Below are 14,083 nucleotides of genomic sequence, written 5' to 3' on the forward strand. Positions count from 1 at the left end.
TCTGTGTTCTTCTAAATTGGCGGACAGAGAGAGAGGGGTTATCGGCAGGGAAGCCAGGCGCTCGAGCGCTCTACAGCTAGGGGATCGTGGGCAGCTCGGGGACAGCACGGTCCCCTGAGCCCCCGGCTTCGCGGGGAGGTGAGCGCGGCGCGGGGGGCGGCCCTGCTGGGGGCGAGCGCCGGGCTGGGGTGGCCTGGGTGCACTTGGCTGAGCCCCGCGCCTCCGGAGCCCGCGGCCCCCGCCCCGCAGCTAGGTCCGCCGGGGTGAGCGGACCGCTGCAGCTCCGGAGTTTGCAAGACGCTCTCCGCCTTCCGATCGCTTGCGGGGAGTTTGTGCAAACCTTCCAGAGTTGGGAGGACCGCAGGGGGAGCAGCGGGTCCCGGGAGCCCTGGGGCCCAGGTGGTTGCCCGGGGCTTTCCTGCCGGGGCAGCCCCCGGAGCGTGACGGCGCTTCGGGCGGTCGCCGGTGTGTCTCCGAGTGTGTTTGTGGGGGAGCTGGCTGTAGTAAATTAACGACTCGGGTTAACTTGGGGTTGATTTGGAGACCGGGAAGCTGCAGGTCTTATGAATGGTGTTCTCGCCTCCCCCGGGTGAAAAGCCGAGGCAGGCGAGAGGCAGCTTGGGGCTCCCCGCCTGAGCGGGCTGCGTCTGCTCCCGGCCAGACGAGGGGCAGGTGCCTCTGGCCGCCGCCGGGAGACTTTGAGCGGACGCCCAGATCCGGGACGGAGGGGGCGGGCTGGGAGAGGACACGCGGGGGCCAGTCCGCGGGTCCGACAGCCAATTCCTGCTCGCCTTCCTTCCCCCTCCTTTTTATCCTGGCTTCCTTCCTTCCTTCCTTCCAGTCGGTGGAACTGTTAAGCCGCCAAGTCCGCTCGCGATCGCGGAGCCGGGGGTGGCTTCGGAAAACTAGCGTCTCTCTAAAAGGGGTGCTATTGGCAGTAATGTTGGCAGAGGGGCGCTCCCTCTCTCGGCGCGGCGTGGGTGGGTGGGTCTGCGCGCCTGGGATTAGGACTTCCCAGCTGGAAGTCGCGGGAGAGGGGAGGGAGAGGTGCGCGTGGGGGCCGTTTCGTGCCGAATTCTCGCGGGTGCGTGGCGGATGCCCACCCAGGTTCTTTCAACTTAGCGCATCCGCGTCAGCACCCGGGGCTCCCCTAGGAGTTGAAAGCCAGGTTCGCACGCGGGGAGGCGGGAGGGCGGCAGGGGGTTCTTAACGCGAAGGAACGCGCAGGGAGAACGGGAGGTGTTTGCACCAGCTTATCTCCTATTGGTAATAAGGGAAAGGGGTAGGAATGTCCCAGATCTCGGAGTTTTAAATGTCTGTATATGTATTAACGCTGCTAAGAGGACATTGGAAGCTGAGGCTGATTACAGAGCAGCCCTCGGCTTCAGTTCTCGCTCGGAAGCTCGGATAGGATACGCTGCACTTGAACGGTACAGCGTTTCACCCAAGAAAGAAGATGTTTTGTGGCAGAATAAACGGGCGTAACTTCGCCGCATCCCCTCTCCTCGTCGCTAGCGCTGCCACGCAGCTGATGCTGTGAGTTTTTACCGAACCCACAGCCGATTTGGAGTTTTCACATTTCCAGCCGAAAACGCGTAGCGGGGCTGATGCCTCCTGGTAAACTCAAGTTAGAGAAATCTATTTTCACATGTGCGCCAGGTTTGTTGCCTACTGGGAAAGCGGTACCCTAGTTATTACCCGGGAGCCCGCTTACGCGCGGGCGGGCGCAAGGTCTCTACACTGATTCCTGCCGCTCCAGTTTTTTATTTTTGCTTTTTGGACCGCAGAAGGGTGCGTATTTGGGGAGAGTGGCTGTGTGGGGTGGGGTTAGAAGTGGGGAAAGGGACAGAGAAGCGGGCTGATTATTGGAATTAGTTCTGAATTATTACACTTGTACTTTGTATAATTAGAAACAGGTGCAATGTGATGTATTTGTAATTCTGTGTCGCCATACACACAACACCCCAGCCTGCTTTTTCTAGGTGGCAGTTGAATGGTCATTTATAATTAGCCGCTCATTTTTTTGCATCCCGACCCCTTTCCCTGGCGGTAAGGGTGTGTAAACAATACCCCCGACCAGCCGAGCCTCCTGCGCCGTAGAAGGTTTTTAAACTGCTAACGTAGGAGCACGCATGTTGTTACAGCGAGACCTATAACATCTGCCTTTATTTTTAAAAACAACTTGTTTAATAGATCACCTTTATATGTTTCATTTGTTTTTAAAAGTTGCTGATCAGGAAACAATACACACGTGAATAAATTATGCATGGGCTAAATTAGAACAAAGCGCAGAGACGCATCCAGCGGAAGGGATGGATGGGGGTGCTGGGAGGAGGGGAGCAGGGAGAAAGGTTTGGAGAGCTATGTTTTTATCTTCCTGTGTCCCTCTTGACAATGAAACGGAGCTGAACAACATCAGCATTTTCTCTGTGTGCGTTCTGAGTCTTTCTCTCCCTTCCCTTAAAAAAAAAAAAAAGGCCAACACCAAGGACGCCCCCTATAGAAACTGGTCACACAAAGGTTTCCTCTAGGATTGGGGGATAAAGTGGTGGTAGGTAATGTTCTGGGAAGAAACAAGCCCAGGTTTCATGCAACATCTCTGTAGGGCTCTGCCTATGCTGAGTGTAGACCATTTTTCATCACACTAGCTTTTTCCACGCGGGACATTCAATAATTCAATAGCTTGAGTAACTGGATGGCACAATTTGAATCTCATTGCTTTGGGGTCTTCTGTAGGGCCCCAAGCTCCTGGAGCCACATCTCCTCTCTCAGCAGTTTAGCTTTCTTCCTGCCTGTCTTTGATCTCCCCTCAACTCCCTTTCTTATTCCTCCTCCTTGTACCCTTCACCCCCGTCCTCTCTGAAGCTGACAGCCTGGCTTTTCTGTCTGTTGTCGCCTTTAACATCTTATTACTGCCCAATAGGGTGTTAGAGGCAGAAACAGGAGCCGCCTGGACTGATCAGATCACAAAGGGGACACGGCAGGTGGCTCCACAACCAAGCAGTCACATCTGGGCTGATAGAATTTAAAAGCATCGATAGACATGTATGATGTGTAAATAGGTATTGCACATTATTTAATTTAGCAGCTACATTGTCTGAGCCTAGATGTGTGAGTCACCCTTATTTCTTACATGTACATGCAAGATAAGGGCCATGTAGTGAAGTAAAAGGCCATGTTATATAGGTAACATAAATATGGATTTGATAAAGGTCTATGTGTAAGTCCGCCACATTACCTATCGTATTCTGGTTGATTTCTACATACCTAGGAAACATAAAGCTTTTTTTTTTTTGCCCTGCTATATTCTTTTTTTGTTTTTGCTTTTAATATAGATTCTAATCTTATTTGATATTCTACTTCAGGTTAGCCAGCCTCCCCCAAATCTGCTATCAACAGTTTAAACAACTTACTCTTTTATTAAATTATCAAAACCCTGGTTTGTATGCACTTAACTGGGAATGTCTGCCACCTTCTGCCAGACTGGATTATGCACGTATATATCTATTATACTAATTGCCTGCTTAGAAAAGAGTAACAGTTATTATTATTTAATTATTCCATATAAGCCAATAGGGATTTACCCCAAGAAACTATTTGTTTATAAATAATGAGAGCAGAAAACTATTTGGTCATGCTTGTAACATGTGAACATACATATACGTAATTGTATTGAAACTTTTTTGTAAGGAGTTTCCCTTGCTTGTAGGCATGGTTTTACATCTCTGTTTTGTTATTAAGGACACAGCTCTGGGAGAAGCAAATATACTTACTCAGCCAAGGTCAAGCAGCTGGTCATGTGCATAGATGGACCTCAGATCTTCATCTTTTTATACAGTCTATGATCTGGAGACAGTGTATTCTAATCTAAAGTGGTTTTGTGCCTGTGAAAGTTGTGTAATTGTTGCCACTTAGAAGCCAGACCTCACTCTTGCTGTGGCACTCAGTTTAGATATCAGAGAGGATGGTGTAGGGGGGACACATTCCTGGTTCTAATCTCCTTCTGGCTCTTTCTGTTGGGGTGGGGGGGCGTGGGTAGGTACTAAATGGGGAACATTGCAGTTGGGAATTTGTGAACTTGCAGCTTTTTTTTTTTTTTTTTTGTGGTACGTGGGCCTCTCACTGTTGCGGCCTCTCCCCTTGCGGAGCACAGGCTCCGGACGCGTAGGCTCAGCGGCCATGGCTCACAGGCCCAGCCGCTCCGCGGCATGTGGGATCTTCCCAGACTGGGGCACGAACCCGTGTCCCCTGCATCGGCAGGTGGATTCCCAACCACTGCGCCACCAGGGAAGCCCAAACTTGCAGCTTTTTATGGGCATTATTTTAGCCCCTTATGAAAAAGGACCCTCAGACATTTTAAGCCGACAGATGCCTAAGAACCACCTTCTGCATCTGCTTATGGTTGCCACTGGAGAAAAAAAATCCTTAAAATTTCCAAACTTTGTTAGCACACATTATTTTTCAGTGGGAAGAATGTCTGGTTTGGATGAGATACCCATAAAGGATATTAATTTCTGCCAGAACCCAAATGAAGGCATTGTCACAGGTTAAACCTCTGAAAATTGCCGGACCTGCAGACCACCTGGGAGACATCCAGAGGTCTCCAGTTGAATGGGAGCTGCTCAGTTCCATAAAGTGGGCAGGAATTCAGAGGCAACTTAATTGGAGACTCCTTATCCTCCTTTGTCTTTTTGGAATCATGCAGGTAGCTGAAATTTAGGTACATCTGAGAAACACTGTAATGTCTAAAGCTGTTCCAGAGCCATCTGCTCAGATCAAGGCAAAAAATAAAATGCCACCGTCAACAGGCTTTGTTTTGAGCCTGTGCCGGGAAAAGAAAGGAAACTGAGGCTGATGTTTCAGTTTTGAAAGTGCAGCCATGCTGATTGTAGTGGTGCTGGGGGTGGGTCATAAAAAGGCACCAGAATCCAGTCCTGTTTATTATCCCAACCTCTGCAAAGTAACTTTTGTGGTTTCTGAGTGTTCTGAAAGTCACTAGAAGACAAATGTAGCCCAATGTGGCAAGCTCCTGGCCACAGAAGTGCCACAACCACTGAAATAGTTTTTGCCCAGCCAGGGTTTTCCAGCAGGGGCCTATGTAAGCATGACCCTAGCTTTAAATAATCTTTAAACATGTAGGTATTTAACAAGAAAAGATAAAAGAGTGGCCTGGGGTGGGGGTGGGGAGAGGATAGGTAAGTGGATAAAACCACTGTGTGGTCTGGAACTTTGAAAAGATGATTGTTTAACAGCAACAGAGACTGATATTATGATCTACTGCAAGTTCCAAAGTTTTCTTTTTTTAAAAAATTTATTTATTTATATTTATTTTTGGCTGTGCTGGGTCTTCGTTTCTGTGCGAGGACTTTCTCTAGTTGTGGCGAGCGGGGGCCGCTCTTCATCGCCGTGCACAGGCCTCTCACTGTCGCAGCCTCTCTTGTTGCGGAGCACAGGCTCCAGATGCGCAGGCTCCGTAGTTGTGGCTCACGGGCTCTAGAGCACAGGCTTAGTGGTTGTGGTGCGCAGGCTCAGTTGCTCCCCGGCATGTGGGATCTTCCCTGAGCAGGGCTCGAACCCATGTCCCCTGCATTAGCAGGCAGATTCTTAACCACTGCGCCACCAGGGAGGTCCCCTTCCTTGTTTTTAAAGTGTGGCTCTAAAGGGGAGTTAAGACTGGTAGACTCTTCCGTAGTTTCATCTTCTCTGATCCAGTCTTGCCACGTTATGCTACCATTTGGGGTTCTAATCTCTCCCTTCTCAGGGCCCAAGCCTGAGGACCAGGTGGTGGCCCGTTTAAAATGTGGACTTTTCTTCTGATTATCCCTTTTGAACACTTTTCTTCTCATTAGCACTCCAACTAGAGGATGGAAAGAGAAGTGGGAAAACTAGCCTATTTTGTTGTTTACAAGCACTCAGATAAAGTTTTTGGTTGTGCAAAAGACTGGAATTATTGAGAACATCTATCTTTTTCTTCCTCTTTTCTTTAAATGTATGGAGGGAGACAGGGAACCAAGCAAACGATTTTTCTTCTCTGGATTTCATTTATCTACAGTCTCCTTGGAACAGCTCTCCCCTCTACCACGGCACCCATCCCAATTAACATGTAAATAAAGTGCTTATTTCACTTCCATCTGGGCAGCTGCAGTTACCTGACTGTTCAGTGAGCCGAAGCATGTGGGCCTGTACTGATGTCTCAGTGAGCTTCCTCTGTTGTATCCCGTGATAACTGCTGAGGAAATGGAGGTGTCTAGCAGACACACAGAGTCTGGCCATACCCAAGTGGATATTAGCAGTGTCTAAACTGGAATTCACTGCCTCTCATTCAGTGACATGCCTCCAGAACATCCCAGATTCTTCTGGAGGTGTTATTATCAGGCTTTCCTTTGTTTGGAAGCTCCCTTGGCAATTTGCTACAAGTCTAAAGGAGGAAGAGGGGTTGTAAAGCCTATCAGAATTCATAAAAGCCTAAATTGTGAGAGATAAAATGAAAGAAAAACAAAACAAAATGGTCACCCTGACCTCCAGCATACAGAGGCAGCCCCTTAAATTTTTTTACTACTAGTGGTAAAATGCACTTAACATTTATATTTAGCATATATGACATGTAGATGTGCCATTTTAACCATTTTAAGTGTCAGTTCACTGGCATTAAGTACATTTATAATGTCCTGCAACCATCCATACTATCCGTTTCCAGAATTTAAAAAATCGTCCTAAACAAACTCTGTACCCATTAAACAATAACCCCTCATCCTCCTCCCGCCCCCATTCCAGTCCCTGCTAACCACCGTTCTACTTTCTGTCTCTATAAATTTGCCTCTTCTAAGCACCTCATATAAATGGAATTATACAATATTTGTCCTTTTGTGACTGGCTTATTTAGCTTAGCATAATGTCCTTAAGGTTCAGCTTTGTTACAGCCTGTGTCAGAATTTCCTTCCTTTTTATGGCTGAATAATATTCTATTGTATGTATATGCCTTATTTTGTTTATCTGCTCATCCAATGATGGGCACTTGGGTTGTTTCCACCTTTTGGCTATTGTGAATAATACTGCTATGAACATGGGTATGTAAGTAGCTATTTGAGTCCCTGCTTTCAGTTCTTTTGGGTATGTGCTTAGGTCCCCCTTCATTTTTAGACTTATTAAAACCCAGGGAGTACATTTCTAGATAGTACAGGCAACTCCCTCCTTGTAAACTTAAAAAAAAAAATACTGATAGTATCATAGAATTCAACCTTTTTACCCCCCTCCCCCGTGGAACAACCACTGTTTTGGGGAGGAGGGGTAAATGCCCTGGGAACCCAGAGACTCACTTCTCTCATCCCCAGCCACAAGGATTGCCTTCACTTTGTCCCCCTAACCCCAACCCTTTGAGGTCAGTGGCTCCCTGTGGGGGCCAGGGTTTGGGTTTGGGGGAGGCTCCAGAAGCTGCAGCAGTAGTAGTTACCTGGTGAGACTTGGAGTGAAGGTTTCCTAGGCAGAGTGGAGGTTTCATCTGGCAACAGGGGTTCAGGTGGAAGGAGCACCTGGGATGACAGGACAGCTTGAAAGTCAAGAGGTAGCAAATCTGGCCTATTTTTTCATAAGGTGAGAAGGGCTTGTATCTCCTTTCGCTTCCTTTCCCTGTACCCAGCCCTGCTTACCCCCTGCAAGGGGCCCAGATGAAATAATGGTTGTGAAAACATTTCAGAAGGTGTAAAGTACAAATGTGAGGTGTTACTAGAACTGCAAAGTTTCTCGTAGCTAACTGAGGCCTTCTCAGAGAGTCAGCAATGTCTCATAAACATTACTATATTAAAACTAAAATAAACGAAAAGATCCTGGCATTACATATCATATCTAATCATTGTTTCTCAGTAAATGCAAAGCCTCACTCGTCCAGCTGTGTGTAAATAGCCCTGGGATCTCAGTGGGCTTTTTTACATTGTCTGGGTTTGAAATAGGTGAGAATATGAGCTCAAGGGAAGTCCTCATTTCATTTCCCACTGTCAGCCCTGTACTGAGTCCACCCGTGATCAGAGGAATCAGACGCTGGCGGGCAGAGGGAGTGCTCTCCTGGAACTTGGGCTCCTGTCATCAGCCCGTCTCTGGCTCCTCCTATCAAGAAGACTCCAGGGAGGGAGAGGGGGTGACAGGGGGGCTGGGGTTTAAATCTGCTTGTGAGCAAGGAGGGTGTGCTGTTGACATAGGGGGTCAGCGGCAAGAATTGATTCTTTATACAAGAGTAGACTATGGACAGCATCGTGGCGAGGGTCAAATATCAGAATGACAGAGTTATTTGCCAGCCTTGGAAATGCTTCAGATCCAAGCTTGCTGCAAACCCACAGCATTCCTGTACTTTATAAAAGCAAATTAAATGAGAAACGTCATCCCTACTCCCATTATCCTCAACCAAGGACTCTTTACATATCTCTGTTTGCTGCTAGTTGAGCTCAGGGAGAACTGTCTCACTCTCTTTGGAGCTTTTTTCATCCTGTCCTGGCCAATTCTGATTGCGAGCCTGCCCCTCGCAGCTAAGCGGCATAGAGCCTCCCTCCCTGTATCTAGGAGCTTCCACTCCAATGAAGGCCTCCAGTCCGTTTCTCCTTCCAGACCCTTGTTCTTTGGCAGGGCAAAGTAAGTGCTTGTAAACCAGGAGGCGGACTGCTCCCTTAGGCTTCTAGTGAAACCACTGTCAGTTGTGGGGTTGGGGGGAGGGCGGAGGCAATGTGGTGCTGGAGGTGGGGGAGGGCAGGGTGGTTGGGGTAGTTGAAGTGGAGAGAATATATTCTCTCCTGCTAATTATTTTCCCTGAGGACTTAGCCAATGCAGAACCATCTATTATCGTGGGAGTGCTCTATGGTGGTTTTGCCTGTGATGAATGCTAAGTGGAAACAAGCAAGAAAAATTAACAGGCGGCTGCTTCTGTCCACCTAATTAAAATGCATATCCAAATGCATAATTCCTTATGTTTCCCCATGCACACACCCCCTTCCAATCCCAATTCTATGGAGGGAAAAAAAAACCACTTTCTCCTAATCATTTCTCTTGATTATATTTCCATCAAGGAAGAACTGGAGGGTTCCCTTAGAATAGAGAAGGGCCGTTTTTGTAATACACTAAAATTGCTGTTTTTTTTTTTTAACTTAGATTGGCCCCCAAAGTTCTGAGCTCTTTTTTGTTTAAAATGAAGAACAGAAACTTTATCTGACTGCAGAGAAAAGGGGGAAGGAAGGAAGTAGAGAAAGAAAGGAGGAAAAAGAAAGAGAAAGCAAGAAAGAAAAAAAAAAGAAAGTTCCCACAATTTCCACTGACCTTTTAGTTTTGCGCTAAAAGTCTGGCTTGGATCAACAATGAGAATTTTGAAGGTCTTTTTTATCTCCTCTTCCTCTTCATTTCTTTCCCTGACTTTGCACTGCTTCCCCCAACCCCCAAAACAAACATAGCCCAGGGTTTTGCAGAGAGAATTTAGAAGAGGCATCTACCTGTGCAGATCAGGTAGAGAGAAGAAACAAAAGCCTCTGCATCTGAGGCAAGATCAGAGATGCTGACATCATGGTCCCAAGTAAGTCTTGAATCAAACAAAAAATACCTCTTCACCCTTATCTTCCTCACTTTTTGTTCACCCGAATGATCATTTTCTCCCCGCTTGGAAGAACAGCTTTATTCAGTGGTCATAAAATATTTAATAAGACACGAAACTTAAGTCACTGTGTTCAACTGGACGTCACTGCCATCTCTGCAGCAGCACCCCCCCCCCCGGCCGGCAGCCCCCACCCCCGCACCCCACTCCTGAAGCCCCCTGACTGCCCTCCACAGAAGCCCCAGCTGTTGATTTATCAGGGCCGGCTGGCTCAGCAGTGCATGGAGATTGCTTTTAATTAACTCTCTTCATTTTTCCCAATCTTCAGGGAGCAGCAGCCCTTTAATGATTTTAATATTTTATCTGGATTTATATCCGCCTTATTTGTTGTTGTTTGACTTCCGCATTTGTTCTTCCTGAGTCGCTTCCTGACTGATATATATTTGTTTGCCCCTTCCCCCTGGCCCCCAAGACCTTCCAGGAGAACGGGTTCTGAAGAAGGCCCAAGCTTTCTTCCCAAGCTTTCTACCATTGTGCAGGGAGAGGTGCCTAGGGTTGGCCTGTGCCATGATTTGGATTAGAACTTTTGTCTTAGGAATCCCAGTCTCACCTGCCTCAGCAGAAGGAGTTTCTGAGCTTTTCATTAAAGAAAAAACAAAAAAATCTGAATTTTAGAAAGTGAGGTCTCTTTGCCTCTTTGATGCTTGCTGCCTCTGTAAGGGAGCGAGCTGCCCTGGAGAGCTGGATAAAAACTGCTCCCTGGGTCTGGAGGTCTGTCATCTTGCTCACCCCAAACTGACGTAGTTCAGTGGAACTGCTAGAGGATGATGACTTCAGGGCAGGGCTGGATGTAGGTGCAGTCAAGTCTTCCTGCCACTTTCTGCACCTTTAGATATGGCTGGGATTTGCTCAGCAACTGCTCAGAAGAGTAATTGTAGGTACGGTCTGAAAGAGGACCTGCAGAGGCACCAATTGCCTTCTCTATTTGAGGCTGCCTGCTCCCTCAGCCCTCGGTTCCCTGTTTCTGTGCCCACTTGTTACACACCACCATCTGAACACCTTCCACCCCCTCTTCCAGCTTCCTTTTGGCTGCAAAGTCTGCTTCTTCCCCCAACAGTCCCAGAGAGGCCTGGAAGACAAACTTGCGCGGGGGCTAGTTTTCAGAACCAGCTTGTCCACAGAATGCCCTTTTGGCATCTCTATTTGGTGATGTGTCTTCAGGGTTATTCGTTGCTAGGCAACTGCCAACTAAAGTTTGAGCCTGATCTGGGATTGCAGTGATTTGCCCTGGGTGACTTGTATCCACATTTAGGGACTTGGCTTTGCAATCCTGTGAACAGGAAATTGAGAAGATATTTTTCCATGTGCCTTTATGTTAAGAGGTATTGGTTTGTAAAATCTAGCCCACTGACTGGCACATGAATGTCTGTGCACACAATGTTTGTTTCGATGATGAAAATGGCGATTTCTTCCCATCTCCTTGTATTCATCCCTTGAGCTCTGCTAATTCTGAAAACCTATGATATGTCAGGTACTAAACATCACAGTTTGGTGTTCAGGCAACTCAATGTCCTATTGAGTGTTTCTTTTTCACTTTTCCTTGGCAATTACAGGCCCTTTTGAGAATCCTATGGAAGTTCTGGATCATCTCCCCAGAAAAAATGCAGATAGGTGTGAACATATGCCTATGGTTTTATGGGGTTCACAGACTTGGAGGAGCCCATCAGCAGATGGGCTAGAGGTACATGGGCTCCAGGTTAAGAACCTTAGAATGAGCGATGTGGGTGAACTTGTTACCGTGAAAGGATGCTTCTGTATCCCTGCTCAGACAGGTGGCACCATTCCCACTTCCCCTATAGTCTTACCAAACTGCTTGTGGCTCCTCAGCCCTATCCTGCCCCAGAGGCACATGACGAACATCTACTTGCTCATCTTCCAGACACTTCAAAGTCCCCTCTTCCCTGGCAAAGCCCTTGCTGGCCCTCAGGTAGAATTGGCCACCCCTGTCCTTGGCCCCATAGTCCCAAGCATACTCTTCTCTCCCCGCCACTGAAATACTTAACGCTGGTTGGTTAGAATGTAAGGCCTTGGAAGACTGGAAGGGTGGCTGCCTGTGCTTTTCTATCCCTATAGGATCTAGCATAGCAGGCACTTAATAAATGTGTGTGGAGTAACTGAGCAAATGAAGCCAGCAGGCTCTTCCCACCTAATTTGCTTCTAGCTCTTTAGAGTCCACTTGTTTCTCATTCTCTCCCTGGCAGGAGTTTGGAAAAGGCAGCAGAATTCCTTTCCCCCAATTCTACAGTTTCAGTAGTCGGAAAATAGGCACAAGCTTGCCCTGCTTGCGTGTAGCGTGTGAGGCTGTGATGATTGTCAGCGTCATTTATTCTAGCCCGTTGTCTCTTTACCACTTCATCCTTGTGGATCTGAAAAACTTGGCTTTCCTTCCCTTTGGTCTTGGGAATTAAAGGCAAGTCTTTTTGCTCTGTCCTCTTTCAGGGACTAAGTAACCCAGGGCTTGTGACTAGCCACTGATAAATCAACCACACTTTTACTAAATGCCTACTATATGCTCAGCTGTGTATGGGATTTCCTTTAGCCTTTGGTATACCTGAGGACTTTTATGGGTTTTTAAGGTGGAAGAGACCAGAAGGTACAGGTACTATAATGGTTTAACCCAAAGTTGGGATCTGGTGAGAGTCTGTTGCCTGTCCTACTGAGCTTTGGAGGTAACTGTGGCCCAGTCACTGTTTTCAGATAGATATTCTTTGACAGAATTTCCTATACTTTCATAATGCCTACATAGATATAACTTTCCCTATGACTCTCTCCCACCCATGTTCAGTGCAGGTAAATTCATGTGACAATGAAACAAAAAATGATGTCCTGGGGATCATGTGAGGACCTTTATTCTTCATATTGAGAGAGAGAGAAATCTCTATCCTCATAACTTTTGCATGTCCTCTTGCTGCTTTTCGACCCTCCAGAACATTCAGTGTTGGGACCATGTGGAGGAAGGTGCCACACTGGAGAGGCCTTTCTGTGTCAGAAGGAAGGTGGAGACAGGCTATTCAAGTCAAGTTTTAACTCAGATTCTCGTCCACTAGACATCCTTCAACGTGGAGAGCTAGAAAAAGTGCTGATGGTGCACGAAGTATAGGCTGGAGGAGCAGGGTTGTACCAAAGTGTTTGTGAATTCAGAGAGGTTCATACTGCACCAGCACCTACTCTGGAAGTTAACTCTCCTTCAGTCCCGGGTATAGCCCTTCAGTACAGAGGGTGAACATGGGGCCATCCGGTTCCTGGTGCTCATTTCCTTTCTGGGCAGCCATCCCAGTATAACAGATACTTATACATATTCTGTCCTCATTTTATCTAATTACACACATCTCTGGGGGATGGGAAACAGGTTTGGATCATTCGATTTTAGGTCAGTTATGCACAGGGTAGCTGAGATGAACACTGATCTACGGAGTTCTATGAAATTCAGAAATTTCCCATAGTTCCCTGGTCCATAGCACACCAGGGGGCATTGTTTGCTATCTCAGGGGCTGGAGATCCCAGTCAGCATGGGGGAGGGATAGAGCCTGACTGGTTCGTGGGTCTGAATGTAGGAACCTTTCTGAGATGGAGCTAGCTCTTGATATCCTTGGAGCAATAGGATTCTTTTATTATTTGGTGCTCTGCCTAACTGAGAGACCCAATTATATAGGTCCCTCTTCTGGTGATCATTTATGTTCACCCATTATCTGCCTACAATGTGTTCAGCTTCCTGAGAAATACAGGCCAAAAGAAGCTCTGATGGATGCAACCATCTCTATCATTGCCCAGTGTTGCCAGGAGTTCCTGTCTCCTTTGTGACGCAGATGAACTGGTCTGGACAATATAAAAGCTCTGAAATGTCCCCACCTTTCTCCAAGACCCAGAGCTGGCAGCCTTGGGCAGTCCAACCTCCTGGCATCTCTGCTTCAGGCTCTATTGTAGCTTTTCAAATCCCCAGGAAGGAAAAGCCCACTGGTTACTCTTTTCTTTTACTTTCTGCTTCTTATTTCATTCCTTGACTCAGATCTAAACCTCCCCAATGCTCTGTGAGCCCTAGATAGAGGAATAATCCACTTAATGCTTCATGTCAAGGTTTGCATCTCCAGCCTTGGTTTCGTTCTGACCTTGTCCCCTTCATCTGTGCCCTGTTGACATCTTTCTCCTTTCCTCATGCATCGCACCTTGATCAAAAAGCATTGAAGAGGGCTTCCCTGGTGGCCCAGTGGTTGAGAGTCCGCCTGATGATGCAGGGGACATGGGTTCGTGCCCCGGTCCGGGAAGATCCCACGTGCCGTGGAGCGGCTGGGCCCGTGAGCCATGGCCGCTGAGCCTGCGCGTCCAGAGCCTGTGCTCCGCAACGCGAGAGGCCACAACAGTGAGAGGTCCGCGTACTGCAAAAAAAAAAAAAAAAAGCATTGAAGAGGCACAAAAGGAAGGGAAGAGTATTCTGCCTAGTCCCCAGGAGGGCACACTCTA

General features: G+C 47.5%; 1 protein-coding gene across 2 annotated transcripts in view; it reads left to right on the forward strand.

Moving 5' to 3' along the window:
* DPF3 (double PHD fingers 3) overlaps nucleotides 1-14,083 on the forward strand; it is a 253,145-nt gene that overhangs the window by 40,743 nt on the left and 198,319 nt on the right. The window lies entirely within an intron of this gene.

The sequence above is a fragment of the Tursiops truncatus genome, chromosome 2, assembly GCF_011762595.2.
Source record: "Tursiops truncatus isolate mTurTru1 chromosome 2, mTurTru1.mat.Y, whole genome shotgun sequence".
In the NCBI taxonomy this organism is placed as follows: domain Eukaryota; kingdom Metazoa; phylum Chordata; class Mammalia; order Artiodactyla; family Delphinidae; genus Tursiops; species Tursiops truncatus.